The sequence below is a fragment of the Mirounga angustirostris genome, unplaced genomic scaffold (genome assembly GCF_029215605.1).
Source record: "Mirounga angustirostris isolate CCGP_5_RB_7025 unplaced genomic scaffold, mMirAng1.0.hap1 SCAF_7, whole genome shotgun sequence".
Lineage (NCBI taxonomy): Eukaryota > Metazoa > Chordata > Mammalia > Carnivora > Phocidae > Mirounga > Mirounga angustirostris.
Window position 1 is genome coordinate 53,087,284 of NW_026991715.1, and position 20,104 is coordinate 53,107,387.

At 41.1% G+C, this 20,104-nt stretch overlaps 1 long non-coding RNA gene across 1 annotated transcript in view; it reads right to left on the reverse strand.

Moving 5' to 3' along the window:
• Nucleotides 1-20,104, reverse strand: part of LOC123858738 (uncharacterized) — a 41,288-nt gene that overhangs the window by 20,485 nt on the left and 699 nt on the right. The gene's annotated exons all lie outside the window — the stretch shown is intronic.

Here is a 20,104-nt window from a genome sequence, read left to right on the forward strand (position 1 = left end):
TCTTTTCCACAGGATTTCTCCTCCCCCAACTCCTCCACCCAGCTTCACTGGGGTTGGATTTACATAAAAGACCAGCACGTTATAATTGTGATGATTGATCACTGAAGTTTCCTTGGGTTCAGATTGTTTCCTAATGTGGGTCATTTTTCATCATAAAGAGTCGGCTGATAATGATGTCATTTCCATTGCTTGAATTTCGAGGCAGTGGCCACATATCAGAGTTTAAATGACTGTCTATAGGGCAGCAAAATCGTGTCGTTATCAGTTTGAAGCAGTCACAGCTTTACTCCTGGGGACAAAACAAGAATTGAGGCCTCCTAAAACTCATCAAATAAGAGCAGGATTCCAGGAATACAAATCTGTATCAGGAGCTGGGGAGGGGGAGGGGAGGCAGTGACGCAAACCCGCTTTGTGTGAAGCTGTGTGGCAGGCATCAAATAAAAACAACAAAGTCACACCTGACAGAAAATAAGCCGCATTGCTGATCATAGGATATCTTAAATGTGCTCTCCCACAATCATTTAACTGTGATTCCATGGCAAGATTAACAAGCAAGAATTGAAATCACTCATGAGGGGGCCTTTGGAATAAAACCCATGTACCAGACAAGCCCATCAATGCACCTCCCACTAAGTGAGTGGGACCGGGACAGATCTGGAAAATGACCTCCGTTTTTGTGTGTGAAATATGGAAATGAAATGATGTTATATGTGTTATATGTGTTTAAAACCAATAGCTGCACCATTAAAATCCCACAGCTTGCACATCCTAAATCAATGCTGCCCAGATGTTGTTTTCCGCCATTTGCTTCTAACCACCTTCCCACACAGCTCTGCCTTCTGGAACCCCTCCAGGATGTCCTGAAGATGTTGAAAGTTGTCAGCTCAACCTTAGTCCTACTTTCCATGGCCTTTCTCATTCAACCCAACATATTTTCCCTCCTCTGCACTCTTTATTTGGAAACATTTCTAACTTAAGAAAAATTATAAGAAAAGTAAAACAAACACTGCTTCACCTAGATTCACCACTGGTTCCCACAGTCTCAAATTTGCTTTACCTCTCTGTAACAATATATATACATATTATCATTTAACCATTTGAGAATGAGGTGCTTTACCTATGCGACTTCATGACATTTCCATCCCTACACACATCAACACATCAGGGTGTATCTCAAAAGAACTAAAAGATTCTCTTCATTTCCATAGTACAGTTACCTTATTCAAGAAATTTAACATTAAAGGGCGCCCGGGTGGTTCAGTCAGTTAAGCATCTGCCTTCAGCTCAGGTCATGATTCCATCTGGGGATCAAGCCCCACATTGGGCTCCCCGCTCAGCGGGGAGTCTGCTTGTCTCTACCCCTCCCCACTTCCCCCCCCCACTCCGCACTTGTGTTCTCCCTCTCAATTAAATAAAATCTTAAAAAAAAAAAAAGAAATTTAACATTGATACAATGCTATTATCTAATATACAGTCCTTAACTTAGCTCTCCAGTTGTCCCTATAAAGTCTTACGTAGCTGATTTAAATGTGTATGTATATATATATATATATACTTAAGTTATATTTAATATAATCTAAATTATATATATATATAATATGAAATACAGAAATCGATACCTGTATCTCCAGGATTTAATCAAGGCTCTCACATTGCATTTAGTTGCCATGTCTCTTTACTTTGGTCTCCTTTTTGCTTTGTTTTGTTTTGGTTTTGTGGGACTGATTTGATCTTCACAGTATCAGTATAGACTCATTATTTTAAAAAAAAATGTATTTGTTAATATAATGGAGATATGTCAATAGGACATCAGATGTAGCTTGAAGGAATTCCCACTAGGAAAATGGACATAATTTGAACATCAAAATGGCTAATGAGAGTAATGGCTATATAAGACATTGGGGGGGAAAAGAATACATTCTGTTATGAAAAGAATAAAAGTGACAAGAAGGAAACAGGGAAGCTCTTCATTACAGAAGAATAATAAGTGAGGAAGGAAATTAGCGAATTACCATTTTATAACCATCAAAGTAATAATTCAGGCAAGAAACCATCACCTCCAGTCCATATTTAAATCTCCTCTCCCATACTGAGAACCCAAGTTCCCAGCAAACCCAGTACAAACCTGTTTGTTCAGTCCTGCAATGCACACATTTTCAATACTGCTACATCATTGCCATTACCAACAGCTTAAGTAAAGTTCAAGATTTCTTTGCAATTTTTGTTCTTAGGAAATATCATGCTGGGAATACACAGTCAGAATACTATGCTTAGATGTGACTTGAATATTTTTTCTAATGTGTGATTTTCATTTATTTGATATAAAGGTACATTCTTTTTCTGGTTGAATTCAATATCTATCTTTTTTCCATCTTTCATTTTTATTTAATTTTATTTTTTAGACATGTAAACCATTAACAGCTTATAAGTCAAAACCAAATCAAGAGGTATACTCAAGAGAGGTCCCTACTACCTCTTGCATTTGGTTCCATTCACCCCGTAGATAACTAATTTCATTAGTTTCTGGCTTTTCTTGTGTTTCTTTTTGTAAAAATAAGCAGTTTCAACAAAGGTGTTTTTTTTTTTTAAAGATTTTATGTATTTATTTGACAGAGCCAGAGAGCACAAGAGGGGGAGGGGCAGAGGGAGGAGGAGGAGCAGAGGGAGAGGGAGAAGCAGGTTCCCCACTGAGCAGGGAGCCAGATGTGGGACTCGATCCCAGGACCCTGATCCTGGGATCATGACCTGAGCTGAAGGCAGACGCTTAACCAACTGAGCCACCCAGGCACCCCTCAACAAGGGTGTTTAAAGCCATTAACAGGGGCCCTGGGTGGCTCAGTTGCTTGAGCGACTGACTCTTGATTTCCACTCAGGTCATGATCTCAGGGTTATGGGATGGAGTGCCTGGTCAGATCAAGCCCGCATTGGATCCGAGCCCCCTTCAGAACGAGCCCCCACCACTTGCATGCTCTCTCTCTCAAGTAAATAAATAAATACAATCTTTAAATTTTAAAAAAGCCATTAACATTTGCATCCCTTTTGTAATAACTGTTTTCAAATTTTGAAAGACTACGTGAGAAAATTCTAAAACGTAAATCCATTCCAAGAACATTGCTTCCCGTTTCCTACGTGGCATTAGAGGAAGTATCTTTCTTTCCTTTACAAAAGACATCAGAAAAGGTGAATAGTGGGGAACAGGAAGAATGAGGGAGGCCAAACCCTGCCATGTGACTTAGGGGGCTAAGCACCATCAAATTCTTCAAAATGTGTATTTTTTTAATCTGAGCAGCAAATGAGAGAGCAAATACTTGCCCCAGTACTGATTCTCTTGTCACTGGTATGATCAAAATAACCTGCCAAGCCACAGTACTTCTTAGGCTAAAAACAAATCTGATCATATTACTCTCCAGCTGAAAACCCTCCTATGCTTCCCCACTGCCTTCAAAATAATCCCCAAACTTACACAGTCTTCAGTAGGGTGCCTTCTCTGCACTTTGCAGGCTCGCACAAGTGCACACACACACACACTAGTGATTTTCAACAGCTTGGTTCTTTTCTCACCTCGTTATTTGCTTTGCTCACACTGATCCAGCTACTTGAAATGATCTTCCCCACGTGAGCCAGGATGTCAGGTGGTTGGGTTGCACCTTGATCAGCCCCATGAAGCAAGTCTGTTCTATGAGCCCTGAAGAGGCCTCTGATACTGCAAGGCTTCCCATGTCTGAAACTTGGGTGTTGGGTTTGTAACAGACCTTCTGAGACTACAACTACTTGCCTAACACAAGAAAGGGGTGTGATGGGAAATGGGATTTGCCAGTTTAACCTTCAAGCCAAGGACAGATAGACAAAGGCTCATTGTGATGACAATAGAGCACTTAGCCCCAGCTTATAGAGTCCTGCCCTATGATGCATCCCTGAACCCTCCTGATGGTGAGGTCCACTGTCCCCCACCAAGTGCCTTTCCTGCCTCAGGCCTCTCAAGTTCCCAATCCTGCAAACTCATGGCTCCTATCTGCCTCAACCCTACTTCACTTTTTTGTATTCCCAACCAGGCTAGCAAATTAACAGTCTCTTGAGAGGTTTCATTTGAATGCTCTTCATGCACTCCTATTTCTTGGATCCTACATCGGACCCTACATGGCACTATAATAAGCCCATAAATCCTGAAATTTAATCCTGGTCTGGTTCTTTCTATCGCCTTCCACTCCTCCCTTCCATTTGAAGAGATACTAATAGAACAATGATTTTCAGGCTTTACTGTGAAAAAGAATCACCTGAGGAATTTCTGACTCAGCAAGCCATGGGTGGGGCCCTGGAATCTGTGTCTCCAGCCTATACTTGGAAAGGTGGTCCTAAGACCACTTTACGAAACACAATAAGTAGACTATGTGGATGCTTTCTGTCACCCTGCACCCAAATTCGGCCCTCTGAGTGCTAGAGATATTCTTTCTCCTAATTACTCAAAATGACCCTTCACCACACATCATGAATGGAATCTAGGCAGACAATCATTCTCACCAGAAATACTGCCCTCAGCTGGTCCTGGTAGGAACTACAGCTCCAAGACACACTCTTGAGTTCTTTACCCCAATTAAATTCTTACCCTAAAATAAATTTATCTTTGAACAATGAATAATAATATTTTCCACTCAAGTAATGGACATTATTCTGCTGCCTGCACATACTCTCTGTTTATCCACATCAATGTGATTTTTATTGTGATAGAATAATAATGCTTAACCGTGTATTTCATTTGTAAAGGTATTTAGATGGTATATATATATTGAGAATTCAGCACCCAACTTGCAGGAAACAATTCTACTAACATCCAGCTAATCACATATTACCTTCCTCAAAAACATAATAAAATCAAATTGGGCTTGACATCTACGGAGCTGTTGCAAATCAGAATTTCTACCACCTGGCAGATGAGTGGCAAATAGGAAGGGTGGAAAGTCTGGGAGCCATTCTAAGCAGAGTATGAAGGAGGCAACAGAGCCAAGTCCAGTCAAAGCACAGGATGGCTGGAGATGAGGGGCTGTTTTCCTTTGTCCTTCCAGGCATGAGCACCCTTATCTTCTCTTCTGAGAGTGTCAGAAGCTATTTTGGCCAAGAATGCATGTGGTTTTACATGTAAAGATCTTTTTTTAACAGTCTCGAAAAAATCAGAGGAGATTCTCAAAAGGTAGATAGGGAATCCCAGACTGTACTAAGAAATGGGAAAGAGGAAGTGGAGTACATGCAGAGAGAGGTGAATGAAGCCTCGGCACCACTGGACCATGGCAAGACCCTAACATGCCACCTCTCACAAGAGCGGTAGAAAGTGTAGTGGTTAAGTGTGAGGCTCTGGGGTCTTTCCACTGGACTTGCACTCTCACTCTGCCACTTACCAGTTGTGATCTTAGGTGAGTTACTCAGTCTCTCCATCCCCTTGAAGAGGGATCGTTTTAACTCCTGTAATTGTGATGATTGACTAAGGACTTGTTTTCTGCAAGATGGGTGATGGAAAGAGAATTCTCATGTATACTATCCAAAGACCTTTAAGTAAATACTACTGTTATTTTTATTGTGGTAAAATATACATACTATAAAATCTACCATTTTCATCATTTTTAAGTGTACAGTTCAGGGGTGTTAAGTACATTCCCATTGTTGTGCAACCATCACCAGCATCCATCTTCAGAACTTTGTTATTATCCCAAACTGAAACTCTTATTTTTTTGATCCATTAGCTGGTTTTGGTCCTGTTCATAAATTTCTTGGCATGGTATCCAACACATGTTAACTGTAGGAATAACATCAGGGATCATGGGGCTCCATTTCAACTCTGAATTTCATTTTTGAGCAGTTCTATTTGCAGGGATTAATATTTCATTACTTTTTCTCTTTCTCAGAACTCTTTCAAAGAACAAGGAGAAATTCTGCTTTTAAAAAAATAGAATAAAAATCATTCTATCTTGAATTTTTATAAATTTAAAATATATAATAGAATCTTAGCAATTTCATTTCTCCTATATCTTAAAATATTTTGTAGTTCATCACCTTAGGCATTATCAGAGATTACTCACCAATTATTCTCAACTTTGCTTTAAAAATGCTAAAATTATGTGAAATAAAAAAACAATGGAATTGCCTAAAAAGTGATACAATAATGAAACCATCATGATTACAGCACCCCTCAGTCTGCCTGCTCTTGTACCTCAAGTATTGCAGTGTCTTTCGAGGATTAAGAAAGACAGGAGATACCCCCTTTGTAGTTTTTTTAATCATTCAGTGAACACAGATGAGAATTCATAATTTTTATTTTCTACCCATAATAGTAGAAATAAGGAAGTATACAGAGGATAATGTTTCACAATTACTAAACAAATCAGAAGCTTAATGCAAAGAAATTTCACATAACTAAAATCTCAGATTCTGAGTCTTCAGATGATGATTTCCTAGATGAATCTCCTCAAACTCTAGAATCAATGAGTAGACACTTATTTCTAAGGGACTAAAAGGAAATATTGTGTTCTCAATGAGTTAGTCACTCAATAAGAACTTTATCATGCAGTGTTTTGTGATCAGAACCTGGGCCATCTTATTTTGCTAAAAAGATGCGTGACAATGTTGTTTTATCTTTTATGATGATTGTATACCAAAATTTGTTTAATATGGGTCATAGGAGGAAAAGGCAGGTATATATAAAAAGGTGGGTGAAAGAAAATACATAATGTAAAAAACAAAATTCTACTGGGTGGTCATTCTCACTGGTGTTTATAAATCTGAAAGGTTTTGCAATTATGGAGCGAAGATGGCTGTCCTCTCAAAATTATGAGCCATCGAAGTTTTCAAAAGTACTATATTTTGGGGCACCTGGGTGGCTCCGTTGGTTGAACATCTGACTCTTGATTTTGGCTCAGGTCATGATCTCAGGGTCCTGACATCAAGCCCTGCTTGGGCTCTGCACTCAGCATGGAGTCTGCTTGTCTCTCTCTCTCTCTCTCCCTCTGCCCCTCCCTGCTTTCATGTCCTCTCTCTAAAATAAATAAATAAATCTTTTTTTTTAAACTACTATATTTTGATGATGTGACTTTAAGAAGATAAAATCAGAAGTCATAATAAGCTAACCCTTTTAGAGATGCATTTGAAATCTGGAATCCGTATTTTTAAGATGGATATGTTCCAGAATCAAATGTGACAGTTGATGACCAGTTAATGACATTCAGAGGAAGTTGCCCATTTTAGTTACACATTTCTTCTAAACCAGGAAAACGTGGAATTAAAAATTGGGATTTTCTATGTTTAAGTTTTAATTAAAATCACTAATAAAGTTTTTTTAATAATATTTCTGATTTTACTTCTGCAAATTATTCATAAAATGACTTAAAAAATTGGAGTCAAATGGCAAATGTTGAGAACTATTCCTAGCATACCAAGGATTAAGCACTTAACACAGTTTTGTTATCATCACTATCATCATCATCAGGGTGCACAGAGGGTCATCATGTTCTGGATTTATTCTGAAAAAGAAACAACATCCTATGTTCCATGGTGCAAAACAAGAACTCATAAGCACCAGCAGGTTTGGTGTCTTGTCACCACATCCAGCATAGAAGAGTGCCCGGCAAGGCTTCCCACCATGGCACGCAAAGGCAGATCTGTGGGCTGATGCAGCCATTCACAAGGTGAGCCTTCTTCCTAGAATGTGTGTGAGAAACAGTACAAAACCTGCCAAGACACAGACAGCACCTCATTGATGACAACCCACTTCACTGATTCACATGGCACTGAGCAGCTGCCTAAAGATGCAGTAATACACCTTCCAGGCCTTTTAAGAGTCCAATCTTTAAAAAGAAGAAAAATGAACCCAAACTTGTACCCTGAGTTCCTTCTGATGAAAGGCTATGACTTTGAATGACGAAGGAGGCTATGAGAAGTAACTGTCATATAACTGAATACAGAAAAGGACTCCAGGTGGGCACAGAAAGGAAAACAGACATGGAGAAATCTTCCTAGTAACTCTGAAAAGAAAGACATACAGTGGGTAAAGAAAACTCAAAGCTTCAGATGTCTCCTTCTCTATCTATCTATCCATCTTTTTTAAATTAGTATATGTGACCTCCTGGTTTGGTCCAATCTAAAGGAGAACTTTCTAGTCACAAGAGAGATCCCTCAGTGAAAAGGAAAATGACCACAAGACGGTGGTTGGTCCCCATATTCAAGTGGCAGCCAAAGGACCACCTGAAAACTCTGCTGCAGGAGATTGCAGGAAGGGAGAAGGATGAGGGTAAGGTGCTGATGTCACGGGCTCACTTCCTTTGGGATCCTATCTGACTGGCTGTGTCCTTCAACTGAAGGTCACTGCTGCTGTCCAGGCAGCCCTAGACACATAAGTCTGTCCTTCTGGATTCTGGAAACTACCCCCACCCCTTCCCCTCAACCCTCCAGGCTCAGAAGTGGTAACATCTCCTTTGTTAATAGCCCAGAGTTAACACACTATCGCTCACGGATCCCTACACCTGCTCTCACTTTGGAAACAGTGTATTTATTAAGCCCTCTTCCAATTATCTTAATTTGAGTGGGCATGTGTGCTTTGCTGGGACCATGACTCTATCTTATGGGGTGCTGAGAGGATTAAATGTGCCTGGCACCTAGTAAACAATCATTACAAAGATATCTGCATCCTCCTCTCTCGTTTATCACGCCTCTGTTCAGCCATGGTGAAGCCTTCTAGCCAGTTCCTCTTCTGATTCTTTAGCAGAGGAGTCAGCAAACTTTCTCTGCAGAGGGCCAGAGAGTCATTAATTTAGGCTTCGTGGGCTACACAGCCTCTGCCACCACTGCTCAACCCTGCCGTTAGAGAACAAAGTAGCCAGAGGCGATGCATAAAAGAATGAGCATGGCTATGTCCCAGTGCCATTTTATTTATGAACACTGATACTTGAATTTCATATGATTTTCATGGGTGATGAAATATTATTCTTTTTTTGATTATTTTTCAACCATTTGAAAATATAAAACCATTCTTAGCTCATAAGTCATACAAAAACAGGCAACAGGCAGGATTTGGAATACTGGCCACAGTCTGCCAACCCCTGTTTTAATAGAGATTTAGCATTTCTCCTATAGCAGGGAGTTTTTTCCGTTCCAAATTATTATTCCATTTTTTATATTTTCCTTTTTTTTCATTATTTAATAAGACTACAAACTCATTCTTTGAAGCCAAAGTCTTTCCCATCATTTTTGCCAAGTGGCTTCCAAAATCCTGTCACGTAGCACACTTCGACCACTCTCCTCTATAGCACCTTCCAGGAGCCATGTGCTTGAAGCTGTTCCCACACTGGAAACCCATTCCAGCACTGTCTCATCTAGGAAAAGTCACATCCAGAACTAGCCCAATGCGACTCACTCCACAGACATAATATGAAGTCTGGGGTATTTGCACAAAGCCTGGATAGTGGCAACATTGAGAAGATGAAGTTTGCCTTTGCAGATTTCCACCTGATTATGCCCATCGTGGACTGGTACACATTCAGGACCTTTACTGATACCTGATGACTTACCAGTCTGATGATCGCTCTCTCCCCCACACCTGTTCCCTGAAAGCCAGCCTGCTCAGTCAGTACACAAGTGCTGATAGATGCTAAGGTGTGTGACCCACTGCAACAGACAGACAATGACTGATACAGACAAAACCATTCTTGAATTTTAACAAGATTTTACAAAATAATTCCTTACCTAACACAGTGCTTTTCACCCCTGGCTACACATGGCGATCACTTAGAAAGCATTCTAAAACGCTGATGTGCAGGACCTCCCCTACAATGACTGAAATTTTACCTGCAGGTTTTTTTTTTTAATATTTTATTCATTTTATTTTTATTTATTTTTATTAGGTTTAGTTAGCCAGCATATAGTACATGATTAGTTACCTGCAGTTTTAAAAAGCTTCCCAGATAATCCTGGTGCAAGGTGAGGCTTGAGAATCACGGACTTAGAGGAATGGCCAAGGGACAAATTTTCAGACAGCTGAAGGAGGTCATGATTCCCAACATGAACCCTTTTATTTTTTTACTCTCCCACACAAAGTCTCCGAAAAGAAGGCATTTGGGAGGCTGAGATGGAAATGAAAATTACTGTGCACCTAGTTAGTGTTCTGCTTTTATTAACTACTTGTCATTCACTTATCCATTCATCCAACAATATTTATTAAGCTACTTTGTTCCAGGCACTCTGCTAAACACTGCAGAAACAAAGATGAATAAGATAGTCATGGTGTTTGCCCTCACGGGACTTACGTTCTCACAGGTAGAAAGGGTAGGGGGAATTGAACAACTAATTACACAATTATTATGTAACAACAATCATGGTATAAGACAAAGTTCAGGGGGGCACCTTCCAGGGGATCTCAGGGAGGGCTTCCTTAAGAAAATGATGCTCTGGCTGACCTTTGAAGCATGAATAAGAACTAATTAGAAAGAAAGTAGGGACAGCTAAGGGAACCACATGTGCAAAGGCCTTGAGGTAAGTGGGTAGGAACTTAGAGTTTTTGAAAAAGTTCAAGAAGGCACTTTAGATGAAATTCAGAGAGCAGGGGAAGAATGGTAGGGCACATGAAGGCCAAATCAGGCAAGGCCTTGAAGGCCTTATTCAGACCCTATATGTTACCTCATTTGTACTTTATTAATATCTGCACTTTATAAACTCAGAGCACTAGTAACATGCTCAGGGTCCCATCACTGGAAAGTGTAAGGCCAGCACTCAAACCCACTTCTGTCTACCTGCGAAGCCTGCATCATTTCTGCCATCCCATGTGTCTCCCTCTTCAGTTCCAACCACCTTCCGAGGTGAGATATTTCACTTGAAACAGAAATTATATATCAGGTCTGTGTTTCTATGTATTTTTCGAAAATATTAACTTTAGGGAAAATGACCATTATTCAATGAAGGAAAAGATTAGCCTACATCCCCTAGTCAGTCCTTTGCAGAATTCAAAGCTTCTATCACTGGACAATATAGGCTAATCAGATAAAGTCATTTATTGATTCATTTATCAGTATTTAGTGAGCACCTAATGTGCCAAGTGCTAAATACATAGATGAAAATACATTATCTTGACACTGGTGGAGTTTACTGCCTTTTCTAAAAGAGAGTAAAGAAGCACTTTGTACTTTGCTAAATTCAAATCAGAAATTCCTAAAAGTTAACAGGAAACAGGAGAAGAGAGCGGTAATATTTTATAATTAATATTTATTTCTCCATGAGTATCTCTTTCTGCCCCACTCATTCACCCCAGTGTTTTTCAAACATGACCATTCAAAAATATCAGTGCCAATAAAAATTGCTAGTATTTGGTAGCTAAGGAAGACCACATTGCAAATAAAATTACAGCAATGGGCAAAGACATTCTGGAGCATGATCAATGAGGGAAAATTGTATAAATCTTCAAAAAAAATTTCCTGATCCACTTCCAAAATCAGCAATGTACATGAGATTGATCCAATCCTCTTCCAGATGGTTTGAGGAAATCTGAGCTAAGTCCTAGAAGTAATGGTTAGTATAAGAGATATGAAATGAACAAATAAAAACTTCATTAAAATCCTAAAATAAAACTGAAAAGTCTATAGCAGATGGTATGGATCATAGATAGTTAAATGTTTGACAAAGACAGCAATGATTTTTTTTTTTTTTTATCAGTAACAGGGATTTGGGAGAGAGATGAGAAGATTGAATTATAGGAAATACGGTATTGATTTTTGAAAATGGAAGTAAGATTGATATTGGCCTCAGGTAAACTTCTTCAATCCCTATTAAAATATTCAGTTTGATTCTAGCCACCAAGGAGCCACCTCAGCACTCTTTCCTAAGACCCAAGAAAGAGGTGGTAGAGAATGAAGAAGAGTCCATCTTCCCGTTCTTCTCCAGGAATTCCCAAGAACCAATCAACAATGTGCTCAGGGCAGTTTCACCCCATGACCTCGGAGGACAAGCACATCTGCCCCCAGTGAAATTTCCAACTGACTCAAGGCTCAAACACATAGTCAGGAGAGGCAGCTGAGTGGGGAGCCTCTTCTAAATCCCATCCATCAGTTTCCTGCACCAGAAAAGCACATGGCAGGGGTGTATGTGTATACCGTATGTAATATACATCACCAGTTACCCTCTTTCCTCTCCTAGGAGTGATTTCGTCTGCTCTACCATCTAGCTAGAACTTGGCAAAAGATATCAAAAACTCAGGCCATCATAGCAAATCAAAGTCCTCTCCCACTACATCCCCAAACCAAGATCCAGAAGAACACCTTCCCGCTCCTCTTTGGAGATCACAAAATCAGAGCTGAGCCTGAGGAGAGCCTTCTCCTCGTCCCTTTCAGGAACACATCAAAGGCCATCATTCCTTACATTTCTTGCAGACACCCTCCCTCAAATAAAATGTTAAAACAGCAATAGACCATAATGCTTTCAAGGAAAGCAAATCTTTACCCATACGACACATTGTGCCAGCCCTGTCCCCACTGAATTTATGCTCACTAATATATATTTATTCTTGGCTTCTCATCTTCCAACATTATGACCCTTAAATTTGACCAGCCATTTGTCCCATTTCCCTAGATATGAGCATATGTAGCTGTCAGTTCATCATGTCCACTGCGATGAAGGTCCTCAATAGGTTGTCCCTGACTCTGATGTGTAAATCTGTGTTCTAGACTCAATACCCAAAGTGTGGTTCTTGGACTAGCAATATCATCAAAACCCCAGGCCTCCCACCCAGCCTACTGAGTCAAAATCTGCATTTTAACACTATCCCCATGTGATTCTTATGCACATGTAAGCTTAAAAATCCCCACTAAGAAATATGGAATTCTCTGTCTAAGTTGTCTAAATTCTCTGTCTAAATTTCTGAACACAGTTTGGTAGTGATCATTGTTAACTATGTCACTAGAATGGGATTCTATAGATAGAGGAAATAAATAAGAAATTATTTTTTTTTTAAAGATTTTATTTATTTATTTGACAGAGAGAGAGAGAGCAGGAACACAAGCAGGGGGAGTGGGAGAGGGAGAAGCAGGCTTCCCGCGGAGCAGGGAGCCCGATGCGGGGCTCGATCCCAGGACCTTGGGATCATGACCTGAGCCGAAGGCAGATGCTTAACAACTGAGCCACCCAGGTGCCCCTAAATAAGAAATTATTGTAGCTACTATTTATATCTTGACTCCAGAATTTATGTCCCTTATATGAAGCACTTAGAGACTCAAGACATTATATTATTTAAGTGGTATAAATGTGGTAAAAGTTCAAAGAAAGGAGAGCTTGCTTCCCAGAAGACAGGGGGAAATAACATGGAGAAAGTAGGACTTGAACTAAGGATGAGTGGTAAGATCTTGCTAAAACATGACTACGAGGGAAATCTTCTAAATGCAAAACAGATGTATTGAGTTGCCAGGTAGCACTTAGCAACCATAGGAACTTCAGTAAATCACTTATTTTCTCTGAGCATTAATCAAACCAGGAAGATGATGTGGCCTAGTGGAAACAAAACTTGCTGTCAGATGGACCCAGCTCCAATTCCAGGCAGACTACGTCACCTTGGAGCAATTACCTTCCCTTGCTGAGCCTCACTAAACCACCTGAAATGGAGAGACATCCCTGAGAATTATGTAATAAGAGAAGGTATACCAACTTCCCAGGTTAGTGTCTGTCACCTAATAGGTGATGAACCAATATTGCTTTACCTTTTCACCTTCCTTCCCTCCAGCAAAGAATTGGGCCAGGATGAAGGTGGGCTAAATCTGGGTCTGAGTTAGCAGAACCAGCAGACTTGGAAAGTCCTGACAAGTTCAGGCTTGGTGTGGCAGGAAGTAAGAATCCTCGTGCAAGGGCAGAGATGGTATTTTAGGAGGACGGGCTGATGGTGTGTCCTGAATGGAAGAGAGAGGCAGGTGACGGGGAGTGATGAAGTGGCAAGCTCACTGTAATACACATACCAGCTTTCACAGCACATCTGACCACATCTGCACTGGTCGTTTTGACTCTGCTCTCAGATCCATTTCTGCACGTCCCCTTGCTCTAACCTGTGTATTTGGGGACTGGCTTCCAGATAGGACCAGCCAATGGGAGGCTAAAAGGAAGAAGGAAGCTGAGAGGTTTATCCTTTCCTCTCCCCACCCAGGGTGGCATCTTAGGCGATGCTCTTTCTCCTTGGAACCACCAGCTCCAACAGGCCATCCTGCTCTCTGTGCTCCCAGCTCCACCCAGCAGTTCGAACTCTGGGCTCTGGTAACACCTCTTCCCTCTGCAGTCCACCCAGCTCGGGGTGAGAGCAGCTTTCTGCCATGGCCAGCCTCCGGGCTTCTATACCCCCTCCTCTTTGGCTTCTCTGTTTTGAGTGACAAGACCAGCTCCCTGTACTATATTCTCTCTATCAGGAAGACCAACAGTGTTTCTATTTCCCAACTAGAACTTAACTGACATTACATCTGAATCGAAATATATCTCAGATTATCCCACATGATTACGTGGATTTCTACATCTTGGAAAATATACAAATAAAATCTACATAAGGATTGATCTCCCAAGTGAGAGTAGGAGAGAAATCAGGGTCAGAATTCTCCAACCAAAAACTATCCCAGATCCATTAATACAGGATAATTACTAATCTGTGAATGTAGTGGTATCTATGAGCATGTCACATTTAATTTAGCATCTGCATGGATGATCTGGAAAGGTGAATAACAAATGCAGAAATTAATTCCACAGATATAATTGGGAAATGTTGCAAATACCCAAAAGGATGGTGAAACGATCCAAAAAAAAAAAAAAATACTGGCAGTTACAGAAATATGGGTGGGTTATGGTGGTGAAACTCATAAAAATGCATAGCTGGATCAAAATAACAAAATGAGATACTGCCTGAAAAATGTACATGTATAGGTAAGAGAAAGTAATCAAAAACACAGCTATTCCATGGGTAGGAAAGAAAATAAGAAATGAATAAAGCTGAAGAAGACTGAGGGACGTGACAGTACAAACTTGGATGTAATTCTGAAATAGGATGGAGGAAAAGAGCTTAGTTATTTTGAGCTTTAGCTATAGACACCCTATAGTTTTTTTAAATCAACCAAAAAATGATGTTCTCTCCAACTTGCAAGCGCTTCCCCCAACTTACACGGCATCAATTAGGCCACACTCGCTACGCCTTACCAAATTCTGTGTACCTCATTAACAAAAATGAGAAAAAATTAGGAACTGCAAGAACTCTGAGAAATAAAAGCCAAATGATAACGAGATGGAGGATATGAATGATAAAGGAAGCAAAAAGAGCCAGATTGGCTGAACAATCATATTTCTAGCACAGACCCATAGAAAATCAGGCATATTGTGTGGGACAAACAAATTCCAATTAAAGAATAGATTTCAACGTTGACCTAATTATCTAAGGTCCAGCTCTCATTTTTAGGGGATGAATCCAGACAAGCAAAATAAATTCTTGGAGACAAAACGACTCTTTCTTATGTGGAAAATTACTTCCTCTTTCTCCATGAAGCCCCAGATGGTCAGAAAAGAAAAGCCCAGTGGACTATTTTTTATTCCATTTGAACCTTAAAATATCATTTCTCTAAGGACAAAATCGACTTCAAGGTGTCCATACAGTGTGTTTCTCTGTGGTCAGGAAAGGTTTTCTTTCAGGAAAACAGGAGCTCAACTCAGAAAACAGTCAGCACAATATCTCAGGCACCAGTAAAAATCGCTTGCTCCCAAGCCAACTATTAGGTGAAAGAAGAGTAAAGGATTTAAGCAAAACGCTCACAGCTCCGTGTTAAGCTGAGCTGTTCTAATCTAAGTATTCATGAGAAACCATTTTAGCATTTACAGGGTGGTGGGAGAGAAGCGACTACAGTACCCGTAATATAGTACTGATCTGTCACATGATCTAATTACAGAAATGAAAGCAACCCAGGAATTATGTGGTCTATTCAAGCCTGCGGGGAGTACGAACAAAGAATATAATTAAACATCAAGCCTGTTGATTAAACAATTACTATTTAAAGCAGATATAGATTTAAAATTAATTTGCTTCTGCATTCTGAGGATTTGGGGACTGAGATAAACAGTGTTTGAAGTTTAATTATCCGTGTGCAAAATGAAGGGGCTCATTTCGTTGGGGTTCGCGTGGCAGAGCATTTGGGTTAGTGAAAAGGCAAGGATCCGGCTCAGCTGCAAGGGTCGGCGCTGCCAATATGTGTGATGCAAGGGAGCAGGGAGGCTCACTCAGCCTAACACCCCACAGAATGGGGTAATACCACAGGAGAGATTGGGCAACTGCGTATTAATATTTAAATGAACACTAGCTTGAAGTTTACCATACTATCTCCAAAAGAACAGAAGAAGGCCAGCCAAAGAGTTCCAGGCGCCACGGCCGTGAGCCGCGGGGAGTGGAGACCTTCACGCATGTTTGAGCAAGTAGGACATCTACCTGCCAGCTACTCTGAATGGAGCGATTCTTATCACAGGCCACATGTACAGTGTCCCAGGGCAGAATGTCAGGACCCAGGGGGGGCCGGGGCGAAAGCGTGAATTGTCGTGAAAGACAATCAACCGCAACTAGAAAATTCCAAAGTTAGGAAACGACTGTGGAGACGCAGGGAACTGAGTCTGCATTAACACGCGGTGATCAAAAGGCACGGGGACAGCATTTCCAGACCTCAGAGCCATCTCACTGGCTATCATGAGGGAGGCGTGCACAGTGGCCCGGCTGTGCCACGGCCCCAGGACCGCACAGTGCCGCACAGTGTGCTGGTGAAGAGAATGGGTTTCAAATGGGACAAGCTGAGTATAAGGCCAGCTCTGCCACATTTTCATTTTATGACCTTCACCAAGCATTTGGCTCCCTGAGTTCCATTTTGTCAGTGAAAGGCTTTCACTCTTTCCTCATTGGGTGGCTGTAAATATTAAACACGGCAGTGAGGGCACACCTGAGTGTCCCCTCCCCCTAAGAGAGCCCCTTCAGCCACCCACCCCCGCGCTATGGCTTTCTGGGTGACGATGAATCTCTCGTCCCCCACCACTGACACCACCACCACCTTCTCCCCACTCCGGCCCCCCGGGGCCTTTTCTGCTGTCCTCTGCTCTCTGTCCTTGGCTGAGCCTCTGCCTGGAAGCACTCTGCCTTTCCCTCTTCATCTAGGCTATCCATTCCACAGCTTTCACCTCATCTTATCTTCAATGGTGGTTAGAAGCTCACGCTCTGAAGACAACGCAGCAGCCTCAACACCCGAACTCCCCCCCTACCGTCTGTCCAACTTTGCCCACCTAAGGCTCAGTTTCCTCCTGCGAGATGGGTGTGAGTACCAGTGACTCTAACCTACACTGTTGTAAGGGCCACATGAGTTCATACATGGGACGGTCTCAGCACAAAGCCTGGTGTACAGGGACCCCTGGAAAACTGCTCTCATCACAGTCCCGCAAGGCCTCCCCTTCCATATCACTTGTCACGGTTGCAATCCCAGGTCTGTGTGATGTTCGTCTCTGCACTGGAACGGAAGCTCCATGGGGGTGAGACTTCGCCAGACCTTAGTCCACATAATGGATTCAGTTCCCAGCAGAATAAACATCCACATATTTGCTGAGGAATAAATGAAGGAAATGCTGAGTACAGCACCTGGCCCAGTGTTAGGCCTCAATAAATATTAACTTTTAAATAATAATGCCAACTGATAAGTGAAAAAATTAATATCCACTTTGCCCAGTGGTTCTCAACTGGGAGTCTTTGTGCCCCGCAGAGACTGTTGGCAATGTCTGGACAGGGCAGGGGGTGGTGGAGAGCCCTGCTGGCATCTGGTGGGTAGAGGCCAGGAGGCTGCTGAACATCCTACACTGCACAAGACTGCTTCCCACAACAAAGAACTAGCCAGCACAAAATGTCAACAGTACCAAGGTTGAGAAACCCTGCACTTCACCTTCTGTCATTTTTCCCTGATTGTTGAATTCACCAGCTGAGTTAGAGCAGGCAAATCTGGCTTAAGGAAATCATTCTTGCCTCTTGTCCTGTCCGTTCCTATAGGTACAAGGCCATTCTTGCCCTTCTTTCTGTTCCCCAAACCCTGTTGGCCTAGCTGGACAGGCTCACTACTCCTCATCCTCGTGCCAGGGGTGAGGCTGAAGTGCGGGAATGTGGGTGAGGCTGAAGAAAAGCACACAATGCAAGGCATCTCCCATCTTGTTCAATCTCCTGTGTCACATTATTCCTATGTTCCACAGAACTTTCACAGAAGCCAAATGCAAGCACCCCTACTCAGCTTTCAGGAAAGAGCTCTGCTTTGAATATTAGGCTTCAAAAACTCATGTAACCAAAAAATAGGCCAGGGGCCAACATGTCTAAGACAGAGTTTGCTCTAAGATGCAAGAAAATCTGCTCCAACAATAAACACTGTGCTCAAATATTATCAGAGGTGAAGTCATGGGGATGAATTAGATGATCCGAGAACAAAAGTGAGATAATGAAACAAAGTTTTTCTGAACTGGCGACCCAGATAATGTCAAATGCACCAGTACACACAAGTGCTAGAGGTTAATATAAATTTTAAAACTTAATAGCCAATTGCATAAAATGACATGCTCACAGTGGTTAAAAGTATGTCGAAGAGAAAAGAAAAGTGCTGGGCTGGAGAGGATATGGAGAAATTGAACCCCTTGCATGCTGTTGGCTGGAAGGCACAATGTTTTAGCCACTGTACAGAACCTTTGGCAGCTCCTCAAAAAGCAAAACATAAACTCACCATATAACCCAGCAATTATGTTAACACCAGTATAAACTAGATATACACCCAAAAGAATTAAAAACAGACAGATAAGAACATGCACATACATATTCCCAAGAGCCAAAATGTCAAAATAGCCCAAATGTTCATCAACAGATGAAAAGATTAAGTAGTTTGGTATATCCATACAATGGAATATTATTCAGCCATAAAGAGGAAAAAGTATTGACAAGCACTACAGCATGAATGGACCTCTAAAAACAGCACGCTATGTGAAAGAAGGTCACATAACATAATTCCATTTATATAAAATATTCAGAGTAGATAGATCCATAGAGACAAAATGTGGGCAAGTTGTTGCCAGGGGCTGTGGGAAAGGCAACATGCAGAGAAATGTAGAAAAACTGTTGAATGGGTAAGAAGTTTTACCCATTAATACAGATTACATCTCATTTAAATTAAGATGGAAATGTTTTGGAATTAGATAGATGTCCAACACTGTAAGTGTACCAAACGCTACTGACTGTTCACTTTAAAACACCTGATGTTATGTTATACAAATTCATCTCAATAAATTACTTTTGAAAGCATGCCAAAATGGCACAAAATTAACAAACACTGAAAGAGAAAATAACTAAAAATAAAATAAGAAAGTAACAAATACTGAAGAGAAAATGGAAATGGATGCAGTAGCCTGAGCGTTTATAAGAGATTCATTTTTGCAATCTTTTTAAAGCATACATATCAGTTACAAAGACTTGGAAAACATACAACAGCACTAAAAAGAACACTAAAAGAAGGCACTATCAATAATATTTCTAGTCTTTCAAAATATTCATTAATGCCAGTGTTGAAATACCTTTGCAATTGAAAGAAAGAAGGAAAGAAAGAAAGAAAGAAAGAAAGAAAGAAAGAAAGAAAGAAAGAAAGAAAGAAAGAAAGAAAGAACCAAGACCCTGTACATTAAGATAGACCCCCCTAGCTGAACACTTATTTCTGCCAAAGCTTTTATTGTAAGCTTGTTTTGCTCTACAGGCAGAGGGGAAGCTGAGGGACCAAGTGTTGCCAAGGAAGCAGGTAAGTCTGTGACTTTTTGGCTAAAGCCTCTCTACTATCCTTCCATCCATCCCAGACCAGTGTGCCTGGCTCTCATCAGGCTGGTAAATATTGGTCTCCATGGGAGAAAGACCTCCCTCTGCATGTCTGTGCCATTCACCCTCCATGAAAGAGACTAGAATGTCTACTCCTCTAATCTGCATAACTTCTTCCCTGCCCACAACAAGAGGTCTTCATTAATTATTACACAATTAAGCTCTGGAAGTAGAGAGATGGGGGTTAACACCCTTGACTCCACTAGAAAAATG